Below are 13690 nucleotides of genomic sequence, written 5' to 3' on the forward strand. Positions count from 1 at the left end.
AGAACACGTGAAGACAGAGAGGAACAACAGATGCTAGGGTCTATTGAGGGTGGAGGGTGGGAGGAGAAAGAGGATCAGATGAAATGCCTATCAGGTACTATGCTTAGTACATGGATGAGGAAATAATCTATATATCAAACCCCTGTGACGCAAGTTTACCTATATACCATACCTAAGGCACACGTACTCCTGAACCTTAAGTAAAAGTTAAAAGAAAAAAAACTTTAAGAAATATATTCTGCTGTAATTTGGTGTAGTGTTCTGGAAATGTCGGTCAGGTCAAGTTGGTTGATAACAGTATTCAGACATTTTGTAGCCTTACGAATACTTTCATCTATTCTTGTCTACTTGTCTATTTGTTCAAGATTTTAGTTTCCAACTTTGATTATGAATTTATTTCTTCCTTCAGTTTTCTCAGTTTTTTTCTCATGTTTAAACTATATTATTACATGCATTAGAGTCCTTATGTCTTCTTGATGAATTTCTCCTTTGCTTATTATCAAACATCCCATTTATCTCTTGTAATATTCCTTGTCTTGAAGTCTATTCCAGCTTTCTTATTTTCTGCGTGGTATATTTTTTCCATTCGTATGCTTTCAAACTTATTTGTGTTATTTGATTCAAAGAGCATCTCTTGTAGGCAACATAGAGATGCATCCTGCCTTTTTAAATTAGCTACTCTCTGCCTTTTCCTTAGTGTTTTAGTTCACTTATATGCATTGTAACTATTGATATGGCATGGTTTAATTCTTCCATCTCACTGTTTTTTAAATTTCTCTTTTCCATTTTTTGTTGCTCTGTTTTTCATTTCTTGTGTGCTTTTGGGTTGTTTGGATATTTTAGCATCTCATGGTATTTCTTCTGCTGAATTCTTACCCATATCTCTTCCTGTGTTTGTAATGGCTGCTCTGGGGCTAATAATATGCATCTTTAATCTATCAAAGTCTCTTTAGAATCAATTCCTACCACTTCACACTTCTCACCTGACACTTCCTACTTCATATTGCTAATTTCTCACCTCACTTCTACCACCATGCACTTCCCATTTTTCACTTCCCAAATAAAGCAACCTTAGAAGAGTATAACTCAATTTCATTTCTCTATGCTTCATGCTATGTCTTAAATTTCACTTCTACATGTATTATAAATCCTACTTTGATTTAAACAGTGAATTGCCTTTTAAGAAATTGTCTTTTAAGAGAATAAGGCAACAGCTTTTTGTGATATTAATCAATTTATTGACTGACTGGCACTTTCCTTTATTTCCTGTAGATTTCACTTTTCATCTTCTATCATCTCTTTTCAGTCTCAGGAAGATTCTTTAGCATTTCTCGTAAGTCTCTTGGTGATGAATTTTTTCAGCATTTGTTTTTCTGAAAATGTGTTCATTTTATCTTCAATTTTGAAAAATTTTTTTTTTTTTTTTTGAGACAGAGTCTTGCTCTGTTACCCAGGCTGGAGTGGAGGGGTGCAATCATGGTTCACTGCAGCCTTCACCTCCCGTGCTCAAGTGATCCTCCTGCCTCACCCTCCCAAGTAGCTGGGACTACAGGTGCATGCCACCATGCTTGGCTAATTTTTTTTTTTTTTTTTTACATTTTGTAAAGATGAGGTTTCACTATGTTGCCCAGGCTGGTCTTGAATTCCTGGGCTCAAGAGATCTGCCTGCTTCTGCCTCCCAAAGTGCTGGGATTACAAGCACGAGCTACCACACCTGGCCAATATTTTTTTATGGTTATAGAATTCTGAGTTAGCATCTATTTCTTCTGGTACCTATTTAAAGTGTAAATTGAACAGTTTCCTCCTTCCTGATGCCTAGTCCTTTTTGTATATGTGGTTAGCAAATATTTTTTCCCAATGTGTAGCTTATCCTTTCATCCTCTGAATATGGTCTTTAGCACGGCAAAAGTCTTAACTTTTGATGAAGCCCTATAATTTATAAAGGATTCTGTTTATCAGTTGTGCTTGTGAGTTGTGCATCTTTATGAGTTGTGATTGTGTCAAATCCAAGCACACTTTGCCTAGCGCTAGATCCCAATTCCAATGATATTCTATTATTTTAAAAATATTTTTATTGTTTATGTCTTACATTTAAATCTATGATCTATTTTGAGTTAATTTTTGTTCAGGTTGTGAGGTTTAGCTTAAGGTTCTTGTTTTTGCTTGTGGATGTTCAGTGTTCAATTACTTTAGCACCATTTGTAGGACACGCTATCCATTTGAACTGCTTTAACGCCTTTGTTAAAAATCAGTTGAGCTTGTTTTCATGGGTCTATTTATGGATTCTCTATTTTGTTCCATTGATCTATGTGTCTTTCCTTCCACGAATACCATACTGCCTTGTTCACTGTAGGTATCTTGTAAGGCTTAACATCAGGTGGAATGGCTCCTCCTTTGTCTAGATCGTTTTAACTACTCCAGAGTGTGTGATCTCTCATATAAATTTTATTTTATTCTGTTTTATTTATTTATTTATTTATTTGAGATGGAGTTTCACTCTTGTTGCCCAGGCAGGAGTGCAATGGCGCGATCTCAGCTCACTGCAACCTCCACCTCCGGGGTTCAAGCAATTCTCTTGCCTCAGCCTCCTGAGTAACTGGGACTACAGGCGCCCCCCACCACGCCCAGCTAATTTTTTTTTTTTTTTTTTTTTTTTGTATTTTTAGTAGAGATGGGTTTTCACCATTTTGGCCAGCCTGGTCTTGAACTCCTGACTTCAGGTGATCCGCCCACCTCAGCCTCCCAAAGTGCTGGGATTACAGGAATGAGCCACTATGCTAAGCCTCATATAAATTTTAGAATAAATTTTTCTCTGTGCACAAAACACCTTACTGGGATTTTATAACAATTGCATTAAATCTATAGGTAAATTTTGGCAGAATTTTTATATTCATTGTTTTTTTTCCAATGCAGGGAATTGGTATATCTCTACATCTATTAAAGTGTTCTTTGATTTCTTTCATCAGCATCTTGTAATTTATATCTCAAGATCCTGCACATGTTTTGTTAAATGTATACTTAAGTATTTCATTTTCTTTGGAACCAATTGTAACTAGTATTGTGTTTGTAACTTCAGTTTCTGCATGTTCATTGTTAACATGTAAAATGTGATTAATATTTGTGTGTGTATGTGTTGATCTTGTCTCCTGTAACCTTGCTGAACGTGTTCTATTTTGAACATGATGAGCATAAGGGTTTTGGGGAAATTCAGGTGAAGACGTTCTACAGAAAATTAGGTATGTGTAAGCCTGAGACTTGGTCAGGGTTGGGGAGAGAGATTTGAGGATCAGTCATATGTGGGTGGTAACAAAAACCAAAAAAAGTGGAAGAGGTTGCCTGGAGATTGCACCAGGAGAAAAGAGAAGCCCAGAGCTTCCTTGGAGCACAGGCATCAGAGAGGCAGGTCGGAGGAGCCAGCAAAGGAGCTGATAGAGACCAGAGAGGAGTCGGGGAACACTGAGAAAAAGTGGCATCTTAGAAAGCAAATGGAAAGAGGGTTTTAAGAGAAAGGAATTTTCAATGGTATTAGATTCCTCACAAAGTATATGTATTAGTCTGTTCTCACACTGCTAATAAAGACGTACCTGAGACTGGGTAATTTATAAAGGAAAGACGTTTCATGGACTCACAGTTCCACATGGCTGGGGAGGCCTCACAATCATGGCGGAAGTCAAAGGAGGAGCAAAGTCACGTCTTTCATGGCAGCAGGCAAGAGAGAGAGCATGTGTAGGGGAACTCCCCTTTATAAAACCGTCAGATCTCATGAGACTTATTCACTATCGTGAGAACAGCACAGTAAAGACCCCTCCCTCATGATTCAATTACCTCCCACCAGGTCCCTTCCACGACACGTGGGTATTACAGGAGCTACAATATGAGATTGGGGTGAGGACACAGCCAAACCTTATCAGTGTAGACTTAAAGTATTAGCACTTAATATAATTTATTGAATTTGACAAATATGACCTTAAATGACCCCAGAAAATGCAGTTTCAGTGTGTATGTGAGTGCGGCAGATATGGGTAGAGTAGAAACAATAAGCCATTATTTTGAGGACCTTAGTTGCCAAAGGAGGGAAGGTGATAGGGCAGGAACACAATTTAGTATGGGCTAAAAAGAGAACATGGTGAGACGTGAGCATAATGTTCTTACAGGGAAGGAACCAACCAGTGGATACTGAATGGTTAAACACAGAAAGATGGGAGTCAGATAGGGAGGGAAATGGGAGAAGGAGGAACGTTGTGGGGAGGCAGGCAGGAAATATGCGGGCAAAGATCAAGAAGGAGGAAGGAGACAGGAAGGAGAGGAGGAAGAGGTGGAGAAAGTGAAGGGAGATGCCAGGCAGAGGCAGAGTAACTGATGGTGAATGGAGATGGAAGGGGGACTGTTCAAAAGCTCAACAGAGGAATAACCCTTGGAAAAACCCTTTCTCTGTGATTAGTGCAAAAGTGGTGGGGCTGGATGCAGAATACACAAATTTGTTTCGATGAGTATGAAAAACTGTGGAATTTCTCACCTGCTAAAATGAAAGAATTATCTCTGTGAAAGAGGCACCTTGGTCATGAGGCTCTGGGGCTGCTCTGGGGAAATTGGTTTGAGAAGAGTGGCAAAATTTTAGAAAACCTGCTGAGGAGGATGGGAAAAGGACAAAATAGGAGATGCCAAACATTTCAGAGGACTAATGACAGCCCAACTGAGGTTGAGTTCCATGATCCTACTGTGGCACTGATATGAACGATGCACAGTACAGCAAAAGAGATGCTTTTCTTGAGCCGAGGTTGTAAGGTAGGGTAACATAATGCATCATGGGGCTGGGCGATTCAGCTGTGTGAGTGGTGATCATGGTGATTAGGGTGGTGGTGATGGTGGTGGTTTTCATTTTTAAAGAAATTTTGTTGGTGGTATTAGACAACAGTTGCTAGTTATTGGTAGTAATGATCATAAAAGAGTTGCTGATTATACAAAATGTGTACGGTGGTTGGAGTCAACAAGATTAATGAATCCAGTTAGATAGTAATGTGACTAAGTAAACCAATTGTATCCGTTGTGCCCAGCTAATAAAGAATAGCCAGGCTTTGTGCTCTCAATTTCTAGGCTAACTTTGATCCCAGAGCTGAAACAGTCTTTTTGTGGACGAAAGCCTAACAAAGAAAAGCAGAGAGGTGGGACTAAACCATCCCAAAGATGAATCTTATACAGATCCTTGTTTTCCAAGATCTAGACATTTTAAAGAGTTAATACAGTTTGTCCCAGAGGAAAGGGACTCAAAGCTTGCTTCTAAGGGCGAAGAAGATGGAAGGGTTCCCACCAACTCAGAGATTGCCAGATCTGAAGACTTAGGTCAAAGAAAAGGGTGACAGGACCCAGAAATTATGTAGGCAACTCGGTCAGCTTAACTATAGTCTCTGGAGCTCTGGGAAGAATCCCAGTGGCTGAGCTTGGCACAGGGAAATGAAGCCAGAGGGGCAAGAAAGAGGCAACTGCCTTAGGATGAAAGCCAGTGCATGCTATCATTTTTCTGAACTTCACTTTATAAAAAGAAAATTAAATAGTAAAATATCTACTATAATTTCTGTTGTTTTACTTGCTTTTAATTACCTTTCACAAACAATTGAAATAACCTCAAACAATATTACTCACATAGTCATATTTGATACATAATATTTTGATTCATGGGTATTCGAAGCTGCCTAAGAAATAAGCCATATGTCCTTCGTTTTATTTTATAACCAAGAAATATGTGTAAAATGAAACCCCAGCTCATCCCTGACCTCCATCTGCATCTGCAGGGTTGGTGGTGGGAAGGAGGTGGTATATGCACTTTCACTTTGCTCCATCAAACAGGAGGTCCACATTCCCGCCCCTGTATCTGCAGACTGGTGGTGTCAGATGTCTTGGTTAACATTACTTTGGGCTTTGAAATAATCTTAGTTTTGGTATTATCTGTTGCAATATTTTAGTTTTAGGTGGATTAAGAAGTATGGCCTGTGTTATTCAGAAATTTATCTATGTAGATTTTTCTATTTTATTAGAATTAACATTTTAATTTACTAAAGAGCTTTAGAAACTGTTAAAAGTCCTCATCAAAACTCTACAAAGAACAGTTAGTGCTATTCTACATAAATTGCACGTAGAGAGATTGAAAAAGACCCCCAAGACAGGCTATCTAGAAAAAAAACTCACCATGTAATCCAATTAAACAATTAGTTCACTTGATCAGTTTTCATTTTTTTTCAGGAAATTGACCGAATCTGCCAACTGCTTTGACCTTTTTGTAGATATACCATTATGACACATAAAATGGAACTTTCTACCTGTTTATCTGCATGCACGTCTCAAAATTCTTTCCATTTTTGTGTATAAATTGTTAATGAGCAAGTATTGTTTTGCTTAGTTCTGATTATTAAGCTTAGCAGATAAAGTTGGAGGGAGGAAAATAATTTATCTGACTGGTTAAGTCTCTACTTAATATTATAAGAAGTTTTATGGTGCTTGAGAAAATCTTATCTAAATCAATATTATTTTACAGTAGAGAAAACAGAAATTTTTAAAATTTAGAGATTTTATTTTTATTTGTAATGGAAATTTCTGATTCTGATAAAAATTATTTACACATTTTCATTTGTGAATGATTTATACCATTTTGTGAATTATTTAAAATGTTTTTACATACCCTGAAAAATTTGAAAATTAAAATATATAGAACTGTAAACATCCAACCATAAGAAAGCAAACAGCCCAACTGAAAAGTAAGCAAAGGCCTGGACAGACACCTCAACAAAGAAGATACACAGGTGGGAAATTATGACAAGATGCTCAACATCATATAGTACCATCATTAGGGAATCACAAACTGAAACAACAATGAGATACCACTGCATACCTGTTAGAATGGTGGCAATACAAAACATTGACACACCAGTTGCTGGTAAGGATGTGGAGCAACAGGAACTCTGATTCATTGCTGGTGGAAATGCAGAATGGTACAGCCACTTTGGAAGACAGTTTGGCAGTTTCTTACAAAGCTAGACATAACTATTTCCATGTGGTCCAGTAATTGCACTCTTTCATATTTCTCCAAATCAAAGGAAAACTTACGTCTACACAAAAGTCTGCACACAAATGTCCACAGCAGCTTTATTCATAATTTCCAAAAATTGGAAACAACCAAGATGTCCTTCAATAGGATACACAAACTCTAGTACATCTATGCAATGGAATATTATTTAATGACAAAAAAGAAATGAGCTATCAAGGCATGCAAAGACTCAGGACAATCTTAAGTGCACATTGCTAAGTAAAAGAAGCCAGTCTGAAAATACCACATACTATATGAATCCAACTATGTGTCATTCTGGAAAAGGCAGAACTATGAAGACAATAAAAGGATCAGTGGTTTCCCAGGATTTGTGGGGAGGAAGGGACAAATAGTCTGAGGGCAAGTGCATTTTTATGGAGTGAGACTACTCTATATGATACTGTAGTGGTGGATACAGGACATCTTAAAAAACCCATAGAATGTATAGCACCAAGAGTGAACTGTAATGTAAACTATAGACCTTAGTTAATGATAATATATCAACATTATCTCATCAATTGTAACAAATGTACCACACCAATGCACCATGTTAATTAGGGTAAACAATGAGCATGGGGATGCTCTAAAAATGGAGCAGTTTAATATTTTAATCAAAAATATAGATAAGTTCATGAAATATAAATGGATTATATTAATGGATTATCACAAATACTATAGAATCATTAACTATAGACTAAGCTTAATATAGAAGACTTACTGTAGAATAAGCAACTAATTAAAGGAGGTGATCAAAGCTATTGAGCTTGGCATGGTGTTTGATATCATCTGAGAGTAAGAAAAAATATCTTGGCCAGGCGCAGTGGCTCACACCTGTAATCCCAGCACTTTGGGATGCCGAGGCGGGTGGATCACCTGAGGTCAGGAGTTCGAGACCAGCCTGACCAATATGGTGAAACCCCATTTCTACTAAAAATACAAAAATTAGCCGGGCGTGATGGTGTGTGCCTGTAATCCCAGCTATTCAGGAAGCTGAGACAGGAGAATCGCTTGAACCCAGGATTTGGAGGTTGCAGTGAGCCGAGATCGCACCACTGCACTCCAGCCTGGGTGACAGAGGGAGACTCCATCTGGGGGAAAAAAAAAAAATCTTGCCTGGATAAGCTTCCAATTTATTTAGGAGCAATGAAAAATTTTATTACCACATTTTCTCAATTCTAAGATTTAAAAATACATATTTTTAAGATTAAAATTATATACATTTACAATTAAAATATATTATTTAGCATGTCTACAATTGTATGCATTTTTAAATCAATGGCATTTTATAATTGGCAACTTTTTTTCTTAGTGGTACATAAAATATATGACATCCTGGAATTCAATAAAATACGTCTGCTTCTTGTAGTCTCTTAGAAGTGAGCTTTCTCTTCCAACTAAAAGAGAGCTGTTCAAAGATCTGGGAGAGCAGGCTCCTAGTCTTGGCTTTCTCATTAACTGGATATTGACCTTGGCCATGGCCATTAACTGTTCTGATTCCAAGTTTCATTATCTGTACAATGGTAGAAGTTTAAAAGTCCCTTAGGTTCTCACTAACTCAACATTTGAATCTAGGCCACCTTGGTAGAATAGGGCAGGGAGGGTGCTGGGTAATACAAATGAAATTGAATTGCTCTTCTCTCTCTGTGAAGCACCTGGGCTGTTTCCAAATAGAAAATGCAGCTTAGTGATTGTTGTGAGCAAGAAGTGTCCCAGCCAAGCTTAGTGAGGAAATAGCAGCAGAATCGCAAGACTCGGGCTCCGCGATCGCACATTTTATATATTTGGCACCACCTCGGACTTTCATATGAATAGAAACGAAAGACTTTTTAGTTTCTGAAAGTAAAATGCTTCAGATTTGATTTGCCTCTGAATTATACTTAGGAATATGGGAAAATTAGCTAAATCTCCAAGACACCCTCCAACCCTCCATCTGCCTGCTCACCCCCGTGCCTCCCCACCACCTTCTGCGCGCCTATTCCACCAGCGGTACCCACTGGCTCTTGTTCCTATGGGCATCTCCCCAAGGCTCTAGTCTCTGCATACAGGTCTGTAAGCCACAAACTACCTTTGCCACGCAAAGCCACTGTAGACTCCAACCTTCTGAATACTCCATGTAAGCTTGCAAATTACACTCCAAACACAACACAGTAGCTAATGTCATAAGCCAGTGAGCCACATTTAGGGCTGATTTTGAAAGCCTGGGTTTTATGTTTCCAATAGTTGTGATTGGCGAGCAAATTAACAGACCCAGAAGGGCTGCTAATCTTTGCTTCTTGCCTGTATGAGCATGTTGTTAATAACGTTAACTGTATTATTTGTTAATGATAATCATGTATTTTATTATGGTAATGAAAGATTGTTCTTTCAGATGAACTCCACAAGGTCATTAGTTTAGCCTTTAATTTTGCCTAGATCTATTCATTAAGTGGCCAGAGTTATCTCTACACATCAATCAGTTCACCCATCACTGAAACCTAACAGCTGTCTATATGACACAGAACTGTTGTTTACTTTGCTGAGGTGCTGTCTCCCCACAGTTCTGGCCAGAAATGAAGAGAAGTAACATAATGAATAGGCATCAAAAGAGGAAATTTAGGACAATTTAAATTATACCACTTTTGCTTTGCTGAATTGCCCACATATGGTGTGACACAAAAATTAATACATGATGTAAAATACCAAAGACACAAAAGCCTGCCATTCTCTTTCTCATCAGAACTTGAGGATAGATACACAGATTTGCCTCTTCTTCAGCTTATTATTATTACTTTTATAAATCTCATGCATATGACCATCTTGGTTTTTGGAGGACAATAGATATTAAGGGAAGTTATTTATTATTAATTTATTTATTATTTCTACTTTCAGATCTCCCGCACTCCTAGCCCTTGACAGTTTAAACAGATAAACTATGATCACTCACTTCTCTCTAATTTTCCTTCTTTCTTTCCCATCATCTGGTCCATATCCATAATTACTCCCTTAGATTCAGATAATTATAGAGATTCCAATAAGCATGTCATGATATTTGTGCATTCACAACAACCCAAATCAATTTGACAACAGCATTCAATAAACATGTTAAGCATCCACTAGTTAACTGGCTACCAGAATTGTTTCTTCAAGTTTTTTTTTTTTCTAGCATGCTTGCCAGTGAGTAAAATACATAGAAATTACTTTTCAGCAAGGTAGTGGCATGAGGGAAAAAAATTTTTGTTTCTCCTCTCAAATTTCCCTTAAATGACCAGTAAAATATTCAAATATATCTTTAAAACAGCTGAAAACTAGAGATGAATATCATCCATGCACTATACATTTCGGTTTGGAGGAAAGCTAACCTGATTGTCTGCTTTTCAGAGATCAGAATGTTAAGGAAGTCAATGAGAAGAAAGCCTTAAAGAGTTCCCTGACAAGTTAGAAAGTTCAAGAACTGGAGGCAGAATTGGGCCCTGAGGCTTTAAGTGCCCTCTTACCATTTCCCACCAACGATATTTGGACTCCACTAGTAAGCCCATAGGTCCCCCGATTAACTTTTGTTTCATGGGGCCTTGGAAGTAGAGAGCAGATACAGTTTAAATTTGCTCCTTAAAACTCAGGAGACTATGAGGAGAAAAATGACAGGGACTTCTCTCTAGTGACCTGACAATATTGGTGGCATAGACGAATGTGCACTGAGGGAGAATCTATCATTAATGTTCTCTATCCATGCCCCAGGCAATTAGATAATGAAAATGGTTTGAATCTGTAGACTGTGCAGTAAATAGTTTGGACTGGGACTGAAATAATTCATCCTAATTCCTGCTTGACTCAAAATTTCACCATGAGATGAGTTACACTGAAATATTGTAGGGGCTCTGAAAATATGCAGTTCACATAAAATGGATCATGGAAAAATCATTATATCCATGGCCTTCTTCTGAAGAAGAGTGTCTGCCTGATTGAGAAAAGAAATTCTGACTCCTAACAAAATGATGAACTCATTGCATGTATGGTTTTATAATAAGTATTGGTGGAGTGAAGATGTTTTTAGGACAGGAAGGATTACATGGATATGAAAAACACAAATATTGAAAACCAAAAGGTGGTTAGAACATCGACAAACTAAAAACTGCTAATTTATTAATTATAGATAATAAGGAGAGAAACCACGTTAGTCTTCCATCTCTGATGTGAGAATTAGGAAAAAAAAAACTATAGAATGTCTGAGGCAGAAACAGTTTTCAAATCACAGTCCATATAGCAGTATATGAAAAAGACAAGAGTGTAGACATTGTTTTCAAAAAGAAAGAAGGCAAAAAGTATAATAACTGGCCTAACTTAAACATATCATTTTGACAGTGTAAATGGATTACATTCCATGACTGCAGAAAAATTTTTAAATTGGTTAAAAACAAAACCAAATAGCCCCAAATCCCATACTATATTATTTATAAGGAATAAACCTAAAATAAGGAAAATGAGCTGTTAAAGAAGGTCACAGATTTATTAGATGAAGACAAAATTTTAAACAGCAGGGACATTGATATTAGTATACCTATATTCATCCTTTTTATTACTATTTATTTGTTTTCATTATTATATACCTCCTAGGTGCCAGGCAATTTTCTAGGTGCTGGGGATATAACTGAATGAAACAGAGCAAGTTCCAACTCTAATTGAGTTTGCTTTATTGGAGAGATATTAAACAAATAATTACATAATATAAAGTCAAATAATAATACATGCTACAAAGAAAACTAAAAGAGAGAGAGACTGGAGCCAGCTGTTTTAGAAGGGAATGCTTCTCTGAGGACATGACATTCATTCATTCCTGAATGGAATGAAGAAGAGCCATGTAGTTATTTGGGGTTGCTTCAGTGATGCTCTAGAATTTTCCTTCTCAAAGTATGGTCTGTGGTATGTTTCTTCCAGTTAGTGATGAGGAGATTGCAATTTCCCCAGAATGCAAACCAGCTCTGTCATTAAGGACACTATTCACTGCAGTTGACATTTTTCTCTTTTATTGCAAGACTTTCTTGATGAAGGAAGCACTGTGTTCATTTGCACTCTGGCTCTTGCTTTTTGTTTGTTTGTTTGTTTTTTGAGACAAAGTCTCGCTCTATCACCCAGACTGGAGTGCAATGGCATGATCTTGGCTCACTGCAGCCTCCACCTCCCGGGTTCAAGCGATTCTCCTGCCTCAGCCTCCCGAGTAGCTGGGACTATGGGCATGTGCCAGCATGGCCAGCTAATTTTTTTTTTTTTTGTATTTTTAGTAGAGATGGGGTTTCACCACATTGGCCAGGCTGCTCCTGAACTCCTGACCTCGTGATCCTCCCACCTCGGCCTCCCAAAGTGCCGGGATTACAGGCATGAGCCACAATGCCCAGCCTGGCTCTTGCTTTTTATCTGGTTGCACTTTGAGTAACTCTGGTAGACAGAGGGAACAAAGTGCAAAAGGTTGAGGCAAAAGCGTAGTCAGCATATCAGGCAACACAGACCAAGCAGACAAAGCTAAGTAATTATATTCAACTTAACAATAGTCAATCATTCATGAAATAATCATTTGACTTAGCTCATTGTCTTAATTGTTTAAATACTTAGAAAGATTCCTTTCAGAGATATTAACATCAAAAATCTGTAAAGATCTCCCTCCCCAAATCACAACTTCTCTCTCTCTCATCTATCTGATTTCCAACTAGAAAGCTCCACTTTGATGTGTAATAAGCATAAAAAGCAAAATGTGCTCCAAACTCAAGTCCTGATTCTGATCTCCCACAGCGTGCCCTTCCGCACGGCAATCTGCCACCACCTTGGTCCTGGTCACCATCTTCTCTTGCACATATTGTTGCAGCAGATTCCCAAATGGCCTCTGTGCTTCTGTCCTTGCTCTTTCCCTCGCCTATTCTCGATGTAGAATCAAGAGTAGATCTTTTAAAATGTTAGTCAGATCATAGCACTACTACTCAAAATGCTTATTAGGTTTCCATCTCATTCAGAGTAAAAGCTGAAGTCTTTACGATAGCCCACAAGCCCTGCACGACCTAGAACACGCTGCCTCTCTGATTTTATCTCATATCCCCTGCTTACTATCTTCCAGCCACATCGGCTCTTTACTCTTTTGTGAACACCCCAAACACACATCTCAGGGGCTTTGCACTTAGTTGTCTCCATGACTGCTTTTAGGCCTGATATGTTTTGGATCTGTGTCCCTGCCCAAATCTCATGTCGAATTGTAATCTCCAGTGTTGGAGGTGGGGCCTGGTGGAAGGTGATTATCCAATCATGGGGGCGGTTTCTCCTGAATGGTTTAACACGTTCCCCCTTGGTGCTGTTCCTATGATAGTGAGTGAATTCCTGTGAGAGCTGGTTGTTTAAAAGTGTGTAGCACCTTCTCCCTCCCTCTCTCTCTTCCTTCTACTCTGGCCATGTAAGATGTGCCTGCTTCCCCTTTGCTTTCCACCATGATTGTAAGTTTCCTGAGGCCTCCCCAGAAGCAAAAGCCACCATGCTTCCTGTACAGCCTGCAGAACCGTTAGCCAATTAAACCTCTTTTCTTTATAAACTATCCAGTCTCAGGCATTTCTTTATAGCAGTGCAAGAATAGACTAATACAAGGTCTTTGGTGTTCAC

At 38.2% G+C, this 13690-nt stretch overlaps 1 long non-coding RNA gene across 9 annotated transcripts in view; it reads left to right on the forward strand.

Annotated features, from left to right (window-relative positions):
* Positions 1–13690, forward strand: part of LOC105474646 (uncharacterized) — a 51664-nt gene that overhangs the window by 9339 nt on the left and 28635 nt on the right. The gene's annotated exons all lie outside the window — the stretch shown is intronic.

The sequence above is a fragment of the Macaca nemestrina genome, chromosome 1 (assembly GCF_043159975.1).
Source record: "Macaca nemestrina isolate mMacNem1 chromosome 1, mMacNem.hap1, whole genome shotgun sequence".
NCBI classification, from domain to species: Eukaryota; Metazoa; Chordata; class Mammalia; order Primates; family Cercopithecidae; genus Macaca; species Macaca nemestrina.